The 20,213-nt window shown below is 41.2% G+C and overlaps 1 pseudogene; it reads right to left on the bottom strand.

Moving 5' to 3' along the window:
* The window catches only part of LOC117527690, a 595,993-nt pseudogene that overhangs the window by 57,235 nt on the left and 518,545 nt on the right, over window positions 1–20,213 (bottom strand).

Genomic DNA, 20,213 nt, shown 5'->3' on the forward strand with positions numbered 1-20,213 from the left:
TTACGCAATATCTCTAAAATCAGAAAGGTCTTGTCTCAGAGTGATGCTGAAAAACTAATTCATGCATTTATTTCCTCTAGGCTGGACTATTGTAATTCATTATTATCAGGTTGTCCTAAAAGTTCCCTAAAAAGCCTTCAGTTAATTCAAAATGCTGCAGCTAGAGTACTGACGGGGACTAGAAGGAGAGAGCATATCTCACCCATATTGGCCTCTCTTCATTGGCTTCCTGTTAATTCTAGAATAGAATTTAAAATTCTTCTTCTTACTTATAAGGTTTTGAATAATCAGGTCCCATCTTATCTTAGGGACCTCGTAGTACCATATCACCCCAATAGAGCGCTTCGCTCTCAGACTGCAGGCTTACTTGTAGTTCCTAGGGTTTGTAAGAGTAGAATGGGAGGCAGAGCCTTCAGCTTTCAGGCTCCTCTCCTGTGGAACCAGCTCCCAATTCAGATCAGGGAGACAGACACCCTCTCTACTTTTAAGATTAGGCTTAAAACTTTCCTTGTTGCTAAAGCTTATAGTTAGGGCTGGATCAGGTGACCCTGAACCATCCCTTAGTTATGCTGCTATAGACGTAGACTGCTGGGGGGTTCCCATGATGCACTGTTTCTTTCTCTTTTTGCTCTGTATGCACCACTCTGCATTTAATCATTAGTGATCGATCTCTGCTCCCCTCCACAGCATGTCTTTTTCCTGGTTCTCTCCCTCAGCCCCAACCAGTCCCAGCAGAAGACTGCCCCTCCCTAAGCCTGGTTCTGCTGGAGGTTTCTTCCTGTTAAAAGGGAGTTTTTCCTTCCCACTGTAGCCAAGTGCTTGCTCACAGGGGGTCGTTTTGACCGTTGGGGTTTTACATAATTATTGTATGGCCTTGCCTTACAATATAAAGCGCCTTGGGGCAACTGTTTGTTGTGATTTGGCGCTATATAAAAAAATTGATTGATTGATTGATTGATTGAATGTGGAGAGAATGTGCGCATGTTTGCGCACATTCTCTCCACATGCAAAAAACGTGCTGGTTAACGTGCTGGTTTACATAATGAATGACTGAACCAATCAGTGTTTAGCAGAGGCACGTTTACCCAGAATCCTTTGTGATCTGTCTCTTTGTTACAAAAAGTCAGAATTAGTGCATTATTCAACATTAAAAGATATATGTTATATTTTAACTTTGTACAAATGACAGAATTGACATTAATGGAGTTATTCTATCGGTATTAATGTTATTTATAAATCAACACCATAACTCAATATGACTTTATTTTTCAAGACCTGGGCATGACCGGAGCTTTGTAGTTGATAGAGAGCTGGCTTTATGGCTGTTCTCAGGGTGCCTCTGTGTTGGGAGGGCTGTAATAAACAAGAGCTTCCAGCAGGGGCCGAATGTTGAAAGAAAAAAGTGTGGTCTCATTGTTTGGGTCTTGGGGTGCTTCTGTGCTCAGAGCGCTGTAGTAAGTAAGAGCTTCCAGCAGGGGCAGACTGTTGAAAGAAAAAAGTGTGGTCTCATTGTTTGGGTCTCGGGGTGCCTCTGTGCTTGGAGCGCTGTAGTAAACAAGAGCTTCCAACAGGGGCAGACTGTTGAAAGAAAAAAGTGTGGTCCCATTGTTTGGATCTGTTGTTATTTTTAATATTATAAGCTATTAAATTTGTTTTACTAGTAGTTATAAATGTGCCAGAGATAATATTGGAATTTATCTGTTATCGGTTATCTGTAACTTCCGATACATTTTTGGGTGGTTTACTGTTTTATCTTTATCAAAGCTATCTGATTATCTGTTATCGGAGTTAATTTTTTGGTTATCTGTGCCCACCACTGTACAGTGTGTAAAATAAGTATTGAACGCATCACACATTTTTCTCAGTAAATGTATTTCTAAAGGTGCTATTGACATGACATTTTCACCAGATGTTTCTCTGTTTTTCTTGTTTAACGCTGGCAAATTATACAGTATTTTTTTTGTCTTTCTGATGCCTGATTCTGTTTTTTCTCTCTGTTTAAGGTGCAGCTCCATCCAGAGATGGGAGTTGTATTCGTGTTGGCGATCCTCCTGTCCTGTGTGCCAATAGCATTTCTTGTATATTCGTCCGTGAGTCTGGTCTGCTTGAGGTTTCTTCCTCAGAGGGAGTTTTTCCTTACCACTGTTGCTCTGGGGGTTGGTAAGGTTAGACCTTACCTGTGTGAAGCACTTTGAGGCAACTCTGTTGTGATTTGGCGCTATATAAATGTAAATAAATTGAAACTGAAATTGAAATAGATGTTGGTAATAATGCAAGTAACCAACACACAGAAAGAAAGAAGTCAAACCATAGATATCCATAAATTAAGTTATGTGTAATAGTATCAAATGACACAGGAAAAGTACTGAATGCGCTAAATGAAATGTATTTAATACTTCGTACAAAAGCCTTTGTTGGTAATGAAGTTTCAAGATGCCTCATGTATGGAGAAACTAGTCACATGCATTGCTCAGGTGTCATTTTGGCCCATTGATCCACACAGTCTTCAAATCTTGAATGTTCCTTATAAACTCTGATCTTCAGTTCTTTATATAGGCTTTCTGTTGGATTCAAGTCGGGTGATTGGCTGGGCCATTCTAGCAGCTTTATTTTCACTCTCTGAAACTACTTGAGCCTTTCCTTGGCTGTGTGTTTGGGATTGTTCTCTTGCTGAAATGTCCACCCTCGTTTCATCTTCAGCATCCTAGTAGATGGCAGCAGATTTTTATCAAGAATGTTACGGTTGTTGTTATCATATATACACTATTATGATTAGTATTATTATCAACATTATTATCATTTTATTTTATTATTTCTATTTTGTCTTTTGATTTTTTTTAAATGGACCACCAAGGAAATAAGTGTTTTCACTTTCTTGCGCATCCATGTATTTTTAATGCAGTTACAATTATATTACGTACACATTGAAATTACTAAATAAAATCACACATACACGCTTTTAATATATAGATGATTTACCGCCCCCTGCTGGAATGGCATGAGAGTCCAGAATGCAATTATCAACATCAATTGTTCAGTGTTGTTAGTTAATATTCATCGTATCAATGTTCCATTTTGGTGGTGTTCATCCTTGACCCAAAATACATAAGCATACCAAATGACAAATGTCAGCTCTCCCCAGTATGGCCATGAACGAAGTTATATGCACGCACACTGGTAATAGCAACATGACACTTAACTAAACTGACTAAACCAGTTGAACTACAAAAACACAATAAATCAATAACACTAACAACACTTAAACTAACATGAATCACAATAGCAACATTTAAAACTCCAAAACCCTGAAGTCCCATGGTGCATTGCAGCACAACATCCATTGTTAACTGTTTTTAACTAACATTGCTAATTTCTCCAAAATTGTTAGTCCGATCAACTTTCTGTTTTTGCATTGTTCATCCTTGACCCAAAATATATAAGCATACTAAATGGCAAATGTCAGCTCTCCCCAGTTTCTCTGAGATAGAAGCCGCACACAGGCACCACACACGCACACAGAGGCCACTTGGCTGTTATAATATAGATTGCCCCACATGAGCTAATCCACTGATTTAAATCTTTGCAAAGAAAAATAAACTATCAGGCTTCAGCTGAAAACATATGTGTCTTAAATTGTTTTTTTTTTTTTTTGCTTGAATCCAAATCTTTTCCACAGTGACTGTCTCGCTAACACTCTGTCTTGTCCAAATTGTCTTGTTCCCTGCAGTCTGCAGCTGCACACTGCAACTGCAGATTGCACACTCAGCCTAAATAGGCTAATATAAAAAAAAAATTAATGCAATTTAGATACTGAATGCCTGACAGCTGAAATGCTTTGCATGACTAAGTGTGATGCAGTGCCCTATAATGTTTTGTATAATGTGGTTCAAGTGTCAGTTCGGATCTGCTGTGACACAGAAGTCTACACAAACTCTCATCTTCAGCATAAGAGGCTTAATGCTGCACTTTGCCTGCTTCATTTCCTGACGCACGTTGTCATATTTTCAAATGAAACTGCTGGCTGCGGTTTATTTCTGCAGCTCTGCCATTTACTCACTCACGGTGCTGAGTATTAGTCTGCTTTCACATGGTTGCAAAAGAGAATATTGTTATTTTGGAGCTATTGGAGTGCAATGGGATGCAATGAAAGGGGATCAGAAATGAATTAGGCACCTGGAGCCGTGTTCACAAAACGTCTAAAGGCAAAAAATAGCATGTAACAGGAAAACTACCTCAAAATAATGGGTGTTCTCTCCAAAGTATATAACTGCTAAGAGTTTGAAGGTATTCCAGAGAGCTGCTGAGATCTGTAGGCAACTGTGGATGTTTTAGAAAAATATAGTGCAAACGTACAGTGTGGATGGTGTGCTCTGCTCCCTGCATGACGATGGTGGTCCAACTCCATTCAACATCATCAAACTACACATTCTCAATTACTGACTAAATCAAATCAAATCAATTTTATTTATATAGCGCCAAATCACAACAACAGTTGCCCTAAGGGGCTTTATATTGTAAGGCAAAAGCCAAACAATAATTACAGAAAAACCCCAACGGTCAAAACGACCTGCTGCAGCATTTTGAATTAACTGAAGGCTTTTCAGGGAACTTTTAGGACAACCTGATAATAATGAATTACAATAGTCCAGCCTAGAGGAAATAAATGCATGAATTAGTTTTTCAGCATCACTCTGAGACAAGACCTTTCTAATTTTAGAGATATTGCGCAAATGTAAAAAAGCAGTCCTACATATTTGCTTAATATGCGCATTGAAGGACATATCCTGATCAAAAATGACTCCAAGATTTCTCACAGTATTACTAGAGGTCAGGGTAATGCCATCCAGAGTAAGGATCTGGTTAGACACCATATTTCTAAGATTTGTGGGGCCAAGTACAATAACTTCCGTTTTATCTGAATTTAAAAGCAGGAAATTAGAGGTCATCCATGTCTTTATGTCTGTAAGACATTCCTGCAGTTTAGCTAATTAGTGTGTGTCCTCTGGCTTCATGGATAGATAAAGCTGGGTATCATCTGCGTAACAATGAAAATTTAAGCAATGCTTTCTAATAATACTGCCTAAGGGAAGCATGTATAAAGAACAAGCGGAGAGAAAGAGTCTAACCAAATACCAGCATTACTGAAAGCAGTCGAACATAAAGATATGTCTTTGGGATGGCTATGAGTAATTTTTTCTCCAATAGTTAAAATTTTATTAGCAAAGAAAGTCATGAAGTCATTACTAGTTAAAATTAAAGGAATACTCGGCTCAACAGAGCTCTGACTCTTTGTCAGCCTGGCTACAGTGCTGAAAAGAAACCTGGGGTTGTTCTTATTTTCTTCAATTAGTGATGAGTAGTAAGATGTCCTAGCTTTACTGAGGGCTTTTTTATAGAGCAACAGACTCTTTTTCCATGCTACGTGAAGATCTTCTAAATTAGTGAGACGCCATTTCCTCTCCAACTTATGGGTTATCTGCTTTAAGCTGCGAGTTTGTGAGTTATACCACGGAGTCAGGCACTTCTGATTTAAGGCTCTCTTTTTCAGAGGAGCTACAGCATCCAAAGTTGTGCTCAATGAGGATGTAAAACTACTGACGAGATAATCTATCTCACTCACAGAGTTTAGGTAGTTACTTTGCACTGTGTTGGTATATGGCATTGGAGAACATAACAAAGAAGGAATCATATCCTTAAACCTAGTTACAGCGCTTTCCTAAAGACTTCTACTGTAATGAAACTTATTCCCCACTGCTGGGTAGTCCATTAAAGTAAATGTAAATGTTATTAAGAAATTATCAGACAGAAGGGAGTTTTCAGGGAATACTGATAAGTCTTCAATTTCCATACCATAAGTCAAAACAAGATCTAAAGTATGATTAAAGTGGTGGGTGGACTCATTTACATTTTGAGCAAAGCCAATTGAGTCTAATAATAGATTAAATGCAGTGTTGAGGATGTCATTCTCAGCATCTATGTGGATGTTAAAATCGCCCACTATAATTATCTTATCTGAGCTAAGCACTAAGTCAGACAAAAGGTCTGAAAATTCACAGAGAAACTCACAGTAACGACCAGGTGGACGATAGATAACAACAAATAAAACTGGTTTTTGGGACTTCCAATTTGGATGGACAAGACTAAGAGTCAAGCTTTGAAATGAATTAAAGCTCTGTCTGGGTTTTTGATTAATTAATAAACTGGAGTGGAAGATTGCTGCTAATCCTCCCCCTCGGCCCATGCTACGATCATTCTGACAGTTAGTGTGACTCGGCGGTATTGACTCATTTAAACTAACATATTCATCCTGCTGTAACCAGGTTTCTGTAAGGCAGAATAAATCAATATGTTGATCAATTATTATATCATTTACTAACAGGGACTTAGAAGAGAGAGACCTAATGTTTAATAGACCACATTTAACTGTTTTAGTCTGTGGTGCAGTTGAAGGTGCTATAGTAGTCTGGGAGCAGGCACCGTCTCTACGGGGATGGGGTATTGGGGGGATGGCAGGGGGAGAGAAGCTGCAGAGAGGTGTGTAAGACTACAACTCTGCTTCCTGGTCCCAACCCTGGATAGTCACGGTTTGGAGGGTTAAATAAAATTGGCCAGATTTCTAGAAATGAGAGCTGCTCCATCCAAAGTGGGATGGATGCCGTCTCTCCTAACAAGACTAGGTTTTCCCCAGAAGCTTTGCCAATTATCTATGAAGCCCACCTCATTTTTTGGACACCACTCAGACAGCCAGCAATTCAAGGAGAACATGCGGCTAAACATGTCACTCCCGGTGTGATTGGGGAGGGGCCCAGAGAAAACTACAGAGTCCGACATTGTTTTTGCAAAGTTACACACCGATTCAATGTTAATTTTCGTGACCTCCGATTGGTGTAACCGGGTGTCATTACTGCCGACCTGAATTACAATCTTACTGAATTTACGCTTAGCCTTAGCCAGCAGTTTCAAATTTCCTTCAGTGTCGCCTGCTCTGGCCCCCGGAAGACAATTGACTAAAACAGAGTCGCCAATAACCAGAGTTTGTTCCTCGGAAGGTGTGTGTCGCCGAGTGGGGTACTGCTCCCACCACGGGTTGGTGGTGTACAGGGGGCTTCTGTTTAGGACTACGCTTCCTCCTCACAGTCACCCAGCCGGCCTGCTTTCCCGGCTGCTCGGGATCTGCTGGGGGGCAGCTAACAGCGGCTAAGCTATCTTGGTCCACACCGACTACAGGGGCCTGGCTAGCTGTAGGATTTTCCAAGGTGCGGAGCCGAGTCTCCAATTCGCCCAGCCTGGCCTCCAAAGCTACGAATAAGCTACACTTATTACAAGTACCGTTACTGCTAAAGGAGGCCGAGGAATAACTAAACATTAAGCTAACTAAACTAAACCGGCTAAACTAACTAACTAAACTAACTAACTAAACCGGCTAAGAGCTAGTAGCTGCGCTAAGCTTGCGGATTCCTAAAAACACACAAAGTGAATAATGTGTAAATAATTTAGAGGTGATTCAGCAGAGGGAGTGCTTTAGTTAAGGCACGTGAAGATTACACTGTGAAACAAATCGTTATCTAGTTATCTAGATCAACCTAACTACGCAGATTAAACAGCTAACAGATACAGCAAAACACCGCTGTGCTCCGGAACAGGAAGTGATACAATACCGCAGTGAGAGCCAACCACCAGTAGAGTGCAGAGATGCCAACTCCTCTGACTACTTGTCAAAAATAAAAGCAAACTGGATCGCCCCAACCACGTCTCAGCACACATGGTGATGAGCATGCAGTCAAAGCTGCATCTGACCACTGCATCATCGCTACACACAACTGGGGAACACATATTGTGCCATGCAGAATATCACCTAACGAGACGCCACTGCGAAGCGCGTGCATCGGCAGGCTCTCTTCACATTGTAATAAATAAAACCACATATCACCTTTGCAATGTGGTCACCAGAGCTTCAGTGTGCGCTGGACAGAGGGACACGCAGAGCCGGCTGCTGTGTCCGTGATAGGAACGCATCAGGTCATTCGTGTAAAAAGGAACAAAAAGTCATCCATGTCAGTTCATTACTTCCTGGTGTACGTCCAGGAGGAGGATAATTCTTGTACTGTCCGCTTTTTATAACAGGAATATTAAAAGTGTGGTTGTGTTTTTAGTGAGAACAGATTCATGGCCTTAGAACATGACTGCCTTAGATTTAAACAGTACATTCATTGTTCATATAATGTTCTGTGCACTCACATTATTTTGTGCTTTACATGTTTCTGTTGATTTCTGCACAGCATAAATAATATGTCTAGCATGCAATCACTGCTGCTGCTGTGTGAGCGCAATGTACGTCCTCGTACTGTGTTCATGCATGCACACACGAGTGTGCAAAAAAACGTCACCGTGGGATCATTCACGCCTGTCCGACTGTGTGCCCCTCCCGACAGCGGGTGTAATTTTTCATGGTTTGCCAATTCGGGTTTTTTTTTTGGTCTTTTTTGGCCAGTTTCTGCTTCTTTTGCCCAACTTTGTGTTTTGTGAAGGTGCCCTTATGCAACCCATCATCTTGGCTTTTATATTTTTAATTAATTTATATCAAGTTGCAGAGATTTGCTTTGGGTTCGAGTTTATGGAAGATAATTTTAGAAACATTTACATTTTATAAATGTTTATATTGAGAAGCTTGGTTTACTTTTTGTATTAGAAATGGCGTAAACAAATTAAAATGTGTGAAATATCGAGCAGCCCAGTAGTTTTGGAGGGCGCTGCACTCAGATTAGATCTGGGAGCAGGCAACAGTGTCACTTCATCCACCACACTACAGAACCACCTTAGGTCCTGGATGGCAACCACCAAGGCAGATAAGTAGTCCATTCACACTCTCAAAAGTAAATACCGTAACTAACACAACCAGGGTGAAAAGTAAATGTTCCCTTGGACTTCTGCAGCACCTGGAGCTCTCAATGCATAATCAAGCTGCTCCATGAGGAGGCTGCTGCTGATTCCCATTTCTCCACACATTCATATCCAGTTTAGCTATACTAACACCAAGGGTTATAAATAGTCATTGTGATTTGAGGATTTTAAAGAGGATTTCAGAATGAAAGCGCTCTATATTTGAAGCTGTTTTTTCAAATGTTTCCATTCACCTGTTTGTCCATCTTTCTCTCAATTGCGACCATTTTAGCAATACTGCTTTATGGGGGGTAATATGTATCCCCCTTCTATGGAAGTGAGCCGGAACGTGACTGGCAACCACCCAGTTAAACCATCAGCCCGACCATATTTCCCCAAAGTAGCAATGTACACTGGAAAAACAAAACAATAAAATTGCTCCAATAAGAAACATTCATTAATTTTCTGTTGCTTATGGTAAATGGACTGCATTTATATAGCGCTTTTCCATCTGCATCAGACGCTCAAAGCGCTTTACAATTATGCCTCACATTCACCCCAATGTCAGGGTGCTGCCATACAAGGAGCTGACTACACACCGGGAGCAATAGGGGATTAAAGGCCTTGCCCAAGGGCCCTTAGTGATTTTCCAGTCAGGTGGGGATTTGAACCCATGATCTTCTGGACTCAAGCCCAACACAAGCCTCAAGCCTCCCCTTATCCGGGTGGCAGAGGACCAAGCAGCTCTTCTCACACTTTTCTATCCTTGGTCAAGTCCTGTAACTTCCCCAGGGGATCCAGAGGTGCTCCCAAGCCAGATGGGGAATATAATCCCTCCAGTGTGTCCTGTGTCTTCCTCGGGACTCCTCCCAGTTGGACATGCCGGGAAGACCTCCCTAAGAAGATGACCAAGGGCCATCCTCAGTCACCAGATGACTGAACCACCTTTGCTGGCTCCTTTCAATGTGAAGAACAGTGGCTCCACTCTGAGTCCCTCTCTGACAGTCAAGCTCCTCATTCTGTCCAGGAGTGTAAGCCCAAATACCGGCAGAGGAATCTCATATCTGGTGCTTGTATCCATAATCTTATTCTTTTGGTCATCCCCAAAGTTCATAACCATATTTGAGCATAAATCAACTGGTAAATTGAGCCTCGCCTTCCAGTTCAGCTCTATCTTCACCACAATGGTCCGGTACAGTGCCTGTAAAATATTAGACACTGCTCCCCACTCAGGAACAAGACCCTAAGATACTTAAATTCCTCCACTTTGGGGCAATAACTCTCCTCTGACCCAAAGGAGACAATCCACCATTTTCCAACAGAGGTCCATGGTCTCAGATTTGGAAGTGCTGATTCTCATCCCAGTCATTTCACACTCTGCCTCAAACCAACTCAGTGCACATCGGAGGTTACTGCTTAATGAAGCCAACAGAAATAGATCTTCCACAAAAACAGAGATGCAACCCTGAGGTGACCAAACTGGACACCCTCTGGTCCCTGACTGCACCTTGAAATCCTGTCCATGAACATCACAAACAGGTCTAGTGACTAGGCGTGGCCCTGGTGGAATCCAACACACACCAGGAACAGATCAGATTAATTAGAAACACAAAGTATTTAAGATGGACCAAATTAAGTTAACAGGCCCATGTAAATATTACATTAAATTGGATCAATCTAATTCCTTTGTTTGTCACCAACTGAATTGCTCTATTAGGTTGGTCTGAAAATTCTCTTTTTTCTATGTATCTGCTTCAGCCAGGTGACACATTGGCATCCCTTTGGCCTTTGACAGTTGTCAGGGTCCTCGGCACTGAGGCACCTGCATGCTGGGTCATACTCAGGGAAATGCTACACATGACCACAGTGTCAGAATTGATGTTTCCTCACAATGCAAGTAGTATACCTCATGCAGGTCTCCCCAGGTAACTGTTCACTCAATCATTCATTCGTTTTGGCTTATCTGGTTTCGGGTTGCGGTGGCAATAGACCAAGAAACTCAACGCACACTTCGCTATCCTCACCCAAGTTTTCTAACTCTTCACGGGAGATCTTGAGGTGCTTCCAAGCAAGCTGGGAAATACAATCCCTCCAGGGTGTCCTGGGACTTCCCTGGAGCCTCCTATCAGTTGGACATGCCTGAAAACCTCCTTAGGGAGACAACCAGTTAGGATCCTCACTAAATGTCCATACCACCTCAGCTGGCTCCTTTTGATATGAAGAAGCAGCAGCTCTACATCTAGTCCCTTCTGGACATTTGAGCTTCTCACCCTATCCTTGAGTGTAAGCCCAGACACCTGACAGAGGTCTCATTTTCATTGTTTGTGTCCACATCCTTGTACTTTAGGTCATTACCCAAAGTTTATGAGAGAGTTAGGGGCATAATTGACTGGTACCCTCACTTTCTGGTTCAGCTTTTGTGTCACTTCGACAGCCCGGTCAGCATCCACATGACCTCAGACAAAAATTCATTCTAGCATTACCCAAAGACATATAGTCATCTTGGGTCACTGGCTAAATTTCAAGTCACTTCTACTGTATACAGTTATTCTGAAAGTACCAGGATCCCAAAGACTCTGATCCTTGTTCTTCTGCAAGAACATCAACATGACTGTGCACCTCCACTCCATAATATTGTCCAGATGTGTTTCATCTTCACTGGCTGAGCTGTTAGAATCACGATTGCCACTTTAACACTCTCACCACATATTGACACATTGCTGAAACCAGGAAGTCATTGAAAGCTTGGACCTTAGTCTTGTTCCATAATAGTAAAAAACAAGTCACATTTTCACACAGGCAACAGTTATTCCTTTCATACCATGTGCTCCAACACTCCACACACACATGAGAACACACTTACTTGTGCTGGTGAGTACAGGGTCTGGCTGGAGTCATTGGAGTCGCAGGGTCCCGTGTGCAGGGCAGCTGCTGCATTTTGCTTCTTCTTCCCTCCTTCTCCCTTCTCTCCTCTCGTGTGTCCTTTCTCCTTTTTATCTCCGGCGCCTCCATCCCCTGCTGTGGTGGTCTCAACCCCCCCACCCCGCAACCGGGGGTGCCCATGCAACAGAGGGTGCCCTGGGCCAACTCCAGCTCAATTTCTGCATCCATCTCCGCCTCCTCTTGGGCCTCCTTGTTGGAGTCGTCCAGGTGCTTCATCAGCACGGCCACCACCACATTGATGAGCACAAACTGGGCGGTGAGCACGAAGGAGACAAAGTACAGTGGCGAGATAAACTGAAGGCTAGGGTTACAGGCATAGTCCACATCTGTTTTGTGGTCTGGCGGACACTCCCGTAACGTGTCCTATTGAGGCAAAAAACAGACATTGCACACAAGGGATAGGACGGAAGAGAACGATTAACAGTCGTCATATCATTTGACAACCAACCACAAACAATGAACACCAACATCTCACAAAGCCATCACGCTGCCGCAACTTGTATTTTGGCACATCGCAGAATGCACATGCTCATGCTGATGTGCCTCTTTGTGTTTTTGTGTAATCTTCACACTTGCTTTGTCTCCATGCAAAACAACACAAGACATTTTTTTTTGCGGAGAATTCTTTTTTCACGCTGATTTATGTGTTCACAGCAGTGCTCAGTTTTCTGCACAAAATGCACATATCTCACCCAGGCGGTGACCACACATAACAATTTTAGCCCTCTGAGCTGAAGCTGGTCTTTTCTATCTAATGTGCCGTGACATTTACACACTGTGCTGCTTCAAAGAATGTCTCTATTTTCTGCATTTATTCTTTTTGCTCTTCTTTTTTCCCAATTTTCTATTTTTACCTGAGGCCAACATATGGCCATCGGATATTGCGAAGACCTCGCGTCCGTCCGTCTGTCTGCATAAGTCCAGTTCTATTACTGCCACAGTCTTAAAATTCACAAGGAACATTCTTGGGACACAGACTTTGGACAAGTTAAAAAATGGCTAACCTTGATATATTTTAAGAGGTATTTCAAGAGGTTAAAAGTCACATTCTCTATGAATCTCTTCTGCTTTGTTTTTGAGTGTCTGGGGATGACAGCCAATCAGAGTAGAGCTGCGTCGTGACATCAGTGGCTGGTCTCTTCAAAACCGCTTTGCTTTGTGTTTGAATGTCTCTCATATATTATGTAAAAGCTAGGGAGAAATAGACACTTCTAAAACCGAAAACACAGTTTTTGGAACCTAGTAACACCTCTGAACTTATTTCCCGGATGTTAGCATGGTGACGTCACAGGCTGGTAGCTAGCTGCAAAAGTCTGTTTCGTTTGTGTGTAAATATATCCATTTTGTCATATATTATGTAAAAGCTAGCGAGAAATAAACACTTCTAAAACTGAAAACGCCATTTTGGAACCTAATAACACCTCTGAACTTATTTCACGGATGTTAGCATGGTGATGTCACAGGCTGGTAGCTAGCTGCAAAACTCTGTTTCATTTGTGTGTAAATATATCCTCTTTGTCATATATTATGTAAAAGCTAGGGAGAAATAAACACTTCTAAAACTGAAAACGCCGTTTTTGGAACCTGATAACACCTCTGAACTTATTTCATGGATGTTAGCATGGTGACGTCACAGGCTGGTAGCTAGCTGCAAAATTCTGTTTTGTTTGTGTGTAAATATATCCTCTTTGACATATATTATGTAAAGGATAGTGAGAAATTAACACTTCTAAAACTGAAAACGCTCTTTTTGAAACCTGATAACACATTTTGCAGCGTTACCATGCACGCTAATGTCTGCTAACAAAGCTAACTTCCTACTGACTTAAATTTGTCTCATTTATACCTGTAAATGCACAGAGGGTGATCTACAAATATTCCTTCATTTGCATAACTTCTGCTTTTGTCAAAAGCTGATGTACACACACGCGCAAAGCATCCTGCAGATGCCGTTAAAACAAAAATATTATCAGTTATCAAGTTGTTCACCAATGAATATGGGTTTATACACCCTGTATGGTTTTCTGTGTGGTTTTCTGTGGGGTTTGTTGTATGGTTTTCTGAAGGGTGTAAAAAGCCATATTCATTGGTGAACAACTTGATAACAATTTTATCATATACAGTGGTCCCTTGTTTATCGCGGGAGTTACGTTCTAAAAATAACCCGCGATAGGCGAAATCCGTGAAGTAGTCAGCGTTATTTTTTACAATTATTATAGATGTTTTAAGGCTGTAAAACCCCTCACTACACACTTTATACACTTTTCTCAAACAGGCATTAACATTTTCTCACTTTTCTCTCCTGTGTAAACTCTCAAAGTTTAAACCTTAGTAAAAAAAAAAAAAGAAGAACATTTTCCTATAAATAATTATGATGGCTTTTAGAACTAACAAATTCAATTTTAACGATCAACCTATGAGGTTGGACACGTAAGAAATTATTAATAGTGATTCACCAGTATTTCACAGTTCCTCTGTCCGCGCATTTTCGTCGAGGCGCCACTCCGCCGTCTGGATTGGCTGATTACTCGGGTGGTATGAAAAATATTACCTATCCGCGAAAAGGGTGTATTGCTATTTATTCTTTAGTGTTTTATCCAATCATATTGGTGTATCATTTATAGGTATATGATATTGGTTCTGATTGACTGATTGATTAATAGAGGGCTTCATTGCACTCTAGGTCGCCACAGCAAATCTGTGGTGAATCTTAATAGGATCTTAATAATTAAATAAACAACTACAAATTATAAAGAACACAAGGCTCATATATAATATATATATATATATATATATATATATATATATATATATATATATATATATATATATATATACACTCAACAAAAATATAAACGCAACACTTTTGGTTTTGCTCCCATTTTGTATGAGATGAACTCAAAGATCTAAAACTTTTTCCACATACACAATATCACCATTTCCCTCAAATATTGTTCACAAACCAGTCTAAATCTGTGATAGTGAGCACTTCTCCTTTGCTGAGATAATCCATCCCACCTCACAGGTGTGCCATATCAAGATGCTGATTAGACACCATGATTAGTGCACAGGTGTGTCTTAGACTGTCCACAATAAAAGGCCACTCTGAAAGGTGCAGTTTTGTTTTATTGGGGGGGATACCAGTCAGTATCTGGTGTGACCACCATTTGCCTCATGCAGTGCAACACATCTCCTTTGCATAGAGTTGATCAGGTTGTCAATTGTGGCCTGTGGAATGTTGGTCCACTCCTCTTCAATGGCTGTGCGAAGTTGCTGGATATTGGCAGGAACTGGTACACGCTGTCGTATACGCCGGTCCAGAGCATCTCAAACATGCTCAATGGGTGACATGTCCGGTGAGTATGCCGGCCATGCAAGAACTGGGACATTTTCAGCTTCCAAGAATTGTGTACAGATCCTTGCAACATGGGGCAGTGCATTAACCTGCTGCAACATGAGGTGATGTTCTTGGATGTATGGCACAACAATGGGCCTCAGGATCTCGTCACGGTATCTCTGTGCATTCAAAATGCCATCAATAAAATGCACCTGTGTTCTTCGTCCATAACAGACGCCTGCCCATACCATAACCCCACCGCCACCATGGGCCACTCGATCCACAACAATGACATCAGAAAACCGCTCACCCACACGATGCCACACACGCTGTCTGCCATCTGCCCTGAACAGTGTGAACCAGGATTCATCCATGAAGAGAACACCTCTCCAACGTGCCAAACGCCAGCGAATGTGAGCATTTGCCCACTCAAGTCGGTTACGATGACAAACTGGAGTCAGGTCGAGACCCCGATGAGGATGACGAGCATGCAGATGAGCTTCCCTGAGACGGTTTCTGACAGTTTGTGCAGAAATTCTTTGGTTATGCAAACCGATTGTTTCAGCAGCTGTCCGAGTGGCTGGTCTCAGATGATCTTGGGGTGAACATGCTGGATGTGGAGGTCCTGGGCTGGTGTGGTTACACGTGGTCTGCGGTTGTGAGGCTGGTTGGATGTACTGCCAAATTCCCTGAAACACCTTTGGAGATGGCTTATGGTAGAGAAATGAACATTCAATACACGAGCAACAACTCTGGTTGACATTCCTGCTGTCAGCATGCCAACTGCACGCTCCCTCAAATCCTGCGACATCTGTGGCATTGTGCTTTGTGATAAAACTGCACCTTTCAGAGTGGCCTTTTATTGTGGGCAGTCTAAGGAACATCTGTGGACTAATCATGGTGTCTAATCAGCATCTTGATATGGCACACCTGTGAGGTGGGATGGATTATCTCAGCAAAGGAGAAGTGCTCACTATCACAGATTTAGACTGGTTTGTGAACAATATTTGAGGGAAATGGTGATATTGTGTATGTGGAAAAAGTTTTAGATCTTTGAGTTCATCTCATACAAAATGGGAGCAAAACCAAAAGTGTTGTGTTTATATTTTTGTTGTGTGTGTGTGTATGTATATATATATATATATATATATATATATTATATATATATATAATTTTTTCCCCCTTATAAGTTTCCCCTCACAAGAATAATAATTGGTCAGCCCCCTGCTATTAACCTGTATTTTCTCTTTCCTATTACAGCTGGTTTGCGCAGACATGAGCCCCTTTCTCCTCACTGCCCTCTTACCTTCATTATATCCACTCTTCTTATCATCACTGCATGACTAATTACACCTCTGGCTTGAATGCCTTCTGCAAAACCAATGCAGGTCTACCTCTCGGAGAACACACAGTAATTTGACAGTTCGAGGTAGAGATTTACACTGAGGGGGAGCATCTGCAGCCCGCTAGCTTATTTCATTTCCTACTGACATCCGCACTGCATCCAGCATGTGTGCAATGGTCCACACACAGCACACATATCATCTTTACCCCCTGCAGGTGTATGGAGGAGTGGTAATAGTTGTTGGCGGCAGTAGGTGTATGCTGAGAGGATATTGGAGATTTGTGCGTGTGTGTGTGTGTGTGTGTGTGTGTGTAATGAGGCACAGTCAGATCCCCTGTAAGAAAATCTCTACTCCATGCTGAAGCAGCACTTTTTCATTTAATTAGTAAATACTGCTGGAGTGAAGTGGAAAATAGGATGCATAAGAGAAATAGAGGGGGCACTTAAACTTGTCTTTTATGTCTTCTAATTCTTCCCTTCACTGTTTCTTTTTGTGGCTCATGTTCACCTTTCTTTGAAAGCGGGAACTGACTGAGCTTGAGGTGGATTTTGCTGTTGCTGACATGCTGTTTAAGCGTCAAGTTGCGCCATGTCAACAAGCTCTAAGTGTGATGTTAAACCTAGAAAAGCAATTACCAGTGTATTCCACCACCAAAGCCCAAAGCGTATGTATTATAAAGTAAACAAGAGTCCCAGAAGCTCTAAAAAAGGTTAAAAAAAAGTACAACATAAAGTTTTAGATCACACATGATCTATACGATAAACAACCTTACGCACAGTGAGGCAAATAAGTATTTGATCCACTGTCGATTTTGCAAGTTTTCCCACCTACAAAGAATTGAGAGGTCTGTAATGGAGAGGGCTTTCTCAGAATCATCCTTACCCCACAAGGCGAGATCTTACATGGAGCTTTAGGCCAAGGAAGATTGACAGTCATCTTGTCTTTCTTCCATTTTTTAATAATTACACCAACAGTTGTTGCCTTCTCACCAAGATGCTTGTCTGTTGTGCTGTAGTCCATCCCAGCCTTGTGCGGGTCTACAATTTTGTCCCTGGTGTCCTTAGACAGGTCTTTGGTCTTGGCCATGGTGGACAGGTTGGAGTGTGATTAAGTGTGTGAACAGGTGCCTTTTATACAGGTAACAAGTTAAAACAGGTGCAATTAATACAAGTAAAGAGTGCAGAATAGGAGGGCTTCTTAAAGAAAAATTAACAGATCTGTGAGAGACAGAATTCTTGCTGGTTGGTAGGTGATCACATACTTATTTCATGCAATAAAATGAAAATTAATTATTTAAAAATCATACAATCTGATGACAGACCTCAATATTCTTTGTAGGTGGGAAAACTTGCAAAATCAACAGAGGATCAAGTACTAATTTACCTCACTGTATGTGGATCTGTGTGTGTCCATGTGTCCGCGTCCGCAGTGAAAGTGGTGTGCTAGGTGTAGTGGCTTTCTGTATATGTATGTAAGATGCCACCTCACTCGATGGAAAAACTGCAGCCAACACTTTGTTGATTATCCGTTTAATTGTCATAAAAAGTTTGCAAAGGGTGCATTTGGCCATACTACCATTAGCTGTTACCATCGCGGTATGTGATGCTTGTGACTTTGAAAAGATTATGTTTTTTTCAAGACAGGCTGAACAATTAAATCCATCATGAATCATTGCGTTAACAGTTTGCCTTAAACCCTTGCTCAAGTCATCAGCAACAGGTTGAAAATAAACCTAAGACATAAATAAATAAAAATAAAACATCATCTTTGAGTTTGTTGGTGGATGGCAAACCACCTTTGCAGGTGCATACCGCCACCTACTGTATCGAAGTGTGTGGAGTCATGGCATTAATTATTCAAAGTCAATATAATACAGAAAGTGAAACAATAAAAAAAAAAAAAAATACAAAAATAAAAATAAAATCATCAAAGTGTACAATAAATATCTGAAGACTTTTAAGAAACAGCATAACTGATAGTTTTAGCACAATCATAGCGGCAATTTTAAAAGAATAAACAAGTGCATTCTGTGAGTGCTGTAGTTTAGTTATAGCTTAAAATGACTTCGTTGATGTATTGATTCCAACGGTGTGATTATTATTATTATTTTTGAAAAAAAATGCTTAAAACCTGGCAACTTCCCTTCACTCAGGCAAAGACAAGTAATTCTGCAAGTATTATTATTACAGGGAGCATCCTGATGATTTTGATTCTGTACCTTCATGATGCCGTTCCAGTTGTCACCTGTGGACACTTGAAACAAGGTAAGGAAAGCCATGCCAAAGTTCTCAAAGGTAGCGTGTCGACTCATACCCTCACATGGGTAGTCTTCATTACAAACTGTGAATGAGAGAGAGAGAGAGAGACAGAGAGGGAGAGAGACTCTTTAGCTGTTATTTTTCTTGTTTTACCTTTTACTATTCCCAAATTTGCACTTGTGTTGCTACCAGAATCATGGCCAAGTGTTTGAATATGCTTGTTTTCAGTGTGGAACGTTTTCAGTTTGAGGCCATCCCTGCCCATGCTTCATGTAAGATGGAATTGCATCAGGAAGGGCATCCAGCATAAAACTTGTGCCAAATCAACATGCAGCTCTGCAGTGGCAACCTCGAGTGACAACAAGGGAGAAACCACAGGGATGTACTGGTACTGTCATGACTACAGTATCGGTAGTACATTGTATGTTTTACTGAAGCATGAGAGTTGATGAAATCTACGCTAAAACACATATTTGCACATTTAATACAAATTTAGTCAGGGATTCTGCTTCCACTCAGTCACCCCCCCACCCCTCCACCAAGAAAACTGCCAGGCAAATAACATTTGCTTTAACTGTTGACATTTTGCATTTCCTTTATTTCAAACAGCATGACAGATATAGTATTTCTCTAGGTTGCCACAAAATGTAGACAGGTTTTATTATTTTAACACCAATGGCATCAAATATTCTTATTATGTCTCTGAGCTTATATCCCAAGATAAACTTCAGACACTTGTATTTGCCGCTAATCCTTCCTCCTGCCGAGCTGCGGTGGTAACAAGCGTTGCCACTAGCCACAGCTGCAGCTCACGTGGGAAATGTGTTTGGAAGATATAATGCATCTGCTAACTTCAATGTGGATATTTTAGGACAGAGTTTTAGATTTATATATCAGAAAACAGGAAAAGGGTTTGATTCCCACACAGCTGTTTGGTTTTGGCAGACAGAACTGATGAAAAGGAATGCAGAAAGTAATACAGCAAGTGAGGAGACTTTCATACTGATGCTTTCATGTGCACATGTTCAGGAAAATATTGGTTCACCAACAGGTATGACAGGTAGGCTCTAGCCCCACCGTGACCTGTAACTAGAATTAGTGGATATAGAAATTGGATGGATAGATGTATTTATGAGTTGATTTGTCTTGCTGCAACTGCAATTGCTGCAAGGTTTAGTACATTAAAAATGAATAACAATGCATGTTTTAAATACATTTTGGAAGGGGTTTTTCACAAGTGTAAGTTGTGCTTGTCAAGAGAAAATGCTGTTCTTCTGATTGTCACTGGGAGGTCAAAGATCTGCCTGCCAAAAATCCATGCATTTGTGACATTTATAAATGCCATTTTTACTGAATTTTGGATTTCAAATAGGAAATGTTCAGGAGCCCTGTAATGCTCACATCATCCACTAGATGGCACCAAAAGCAGCTCAAATATCCCTTGCCCTT

The sequence above is a fragment of the Thalassophryne amazonica genome, chromosome 16 (genome assembly GCF_902500255.1).
Source record: "Thalassophryne amazonica chromosome 16, fThaAma1.1, whole genome shotgun sequence".
NCBI lineage: Eukaryota > Metazoa > Chordata > Actinopteri > Batrachoidiformes > Batrachoididae > Thalassophryne > Thalassophryne amazonica.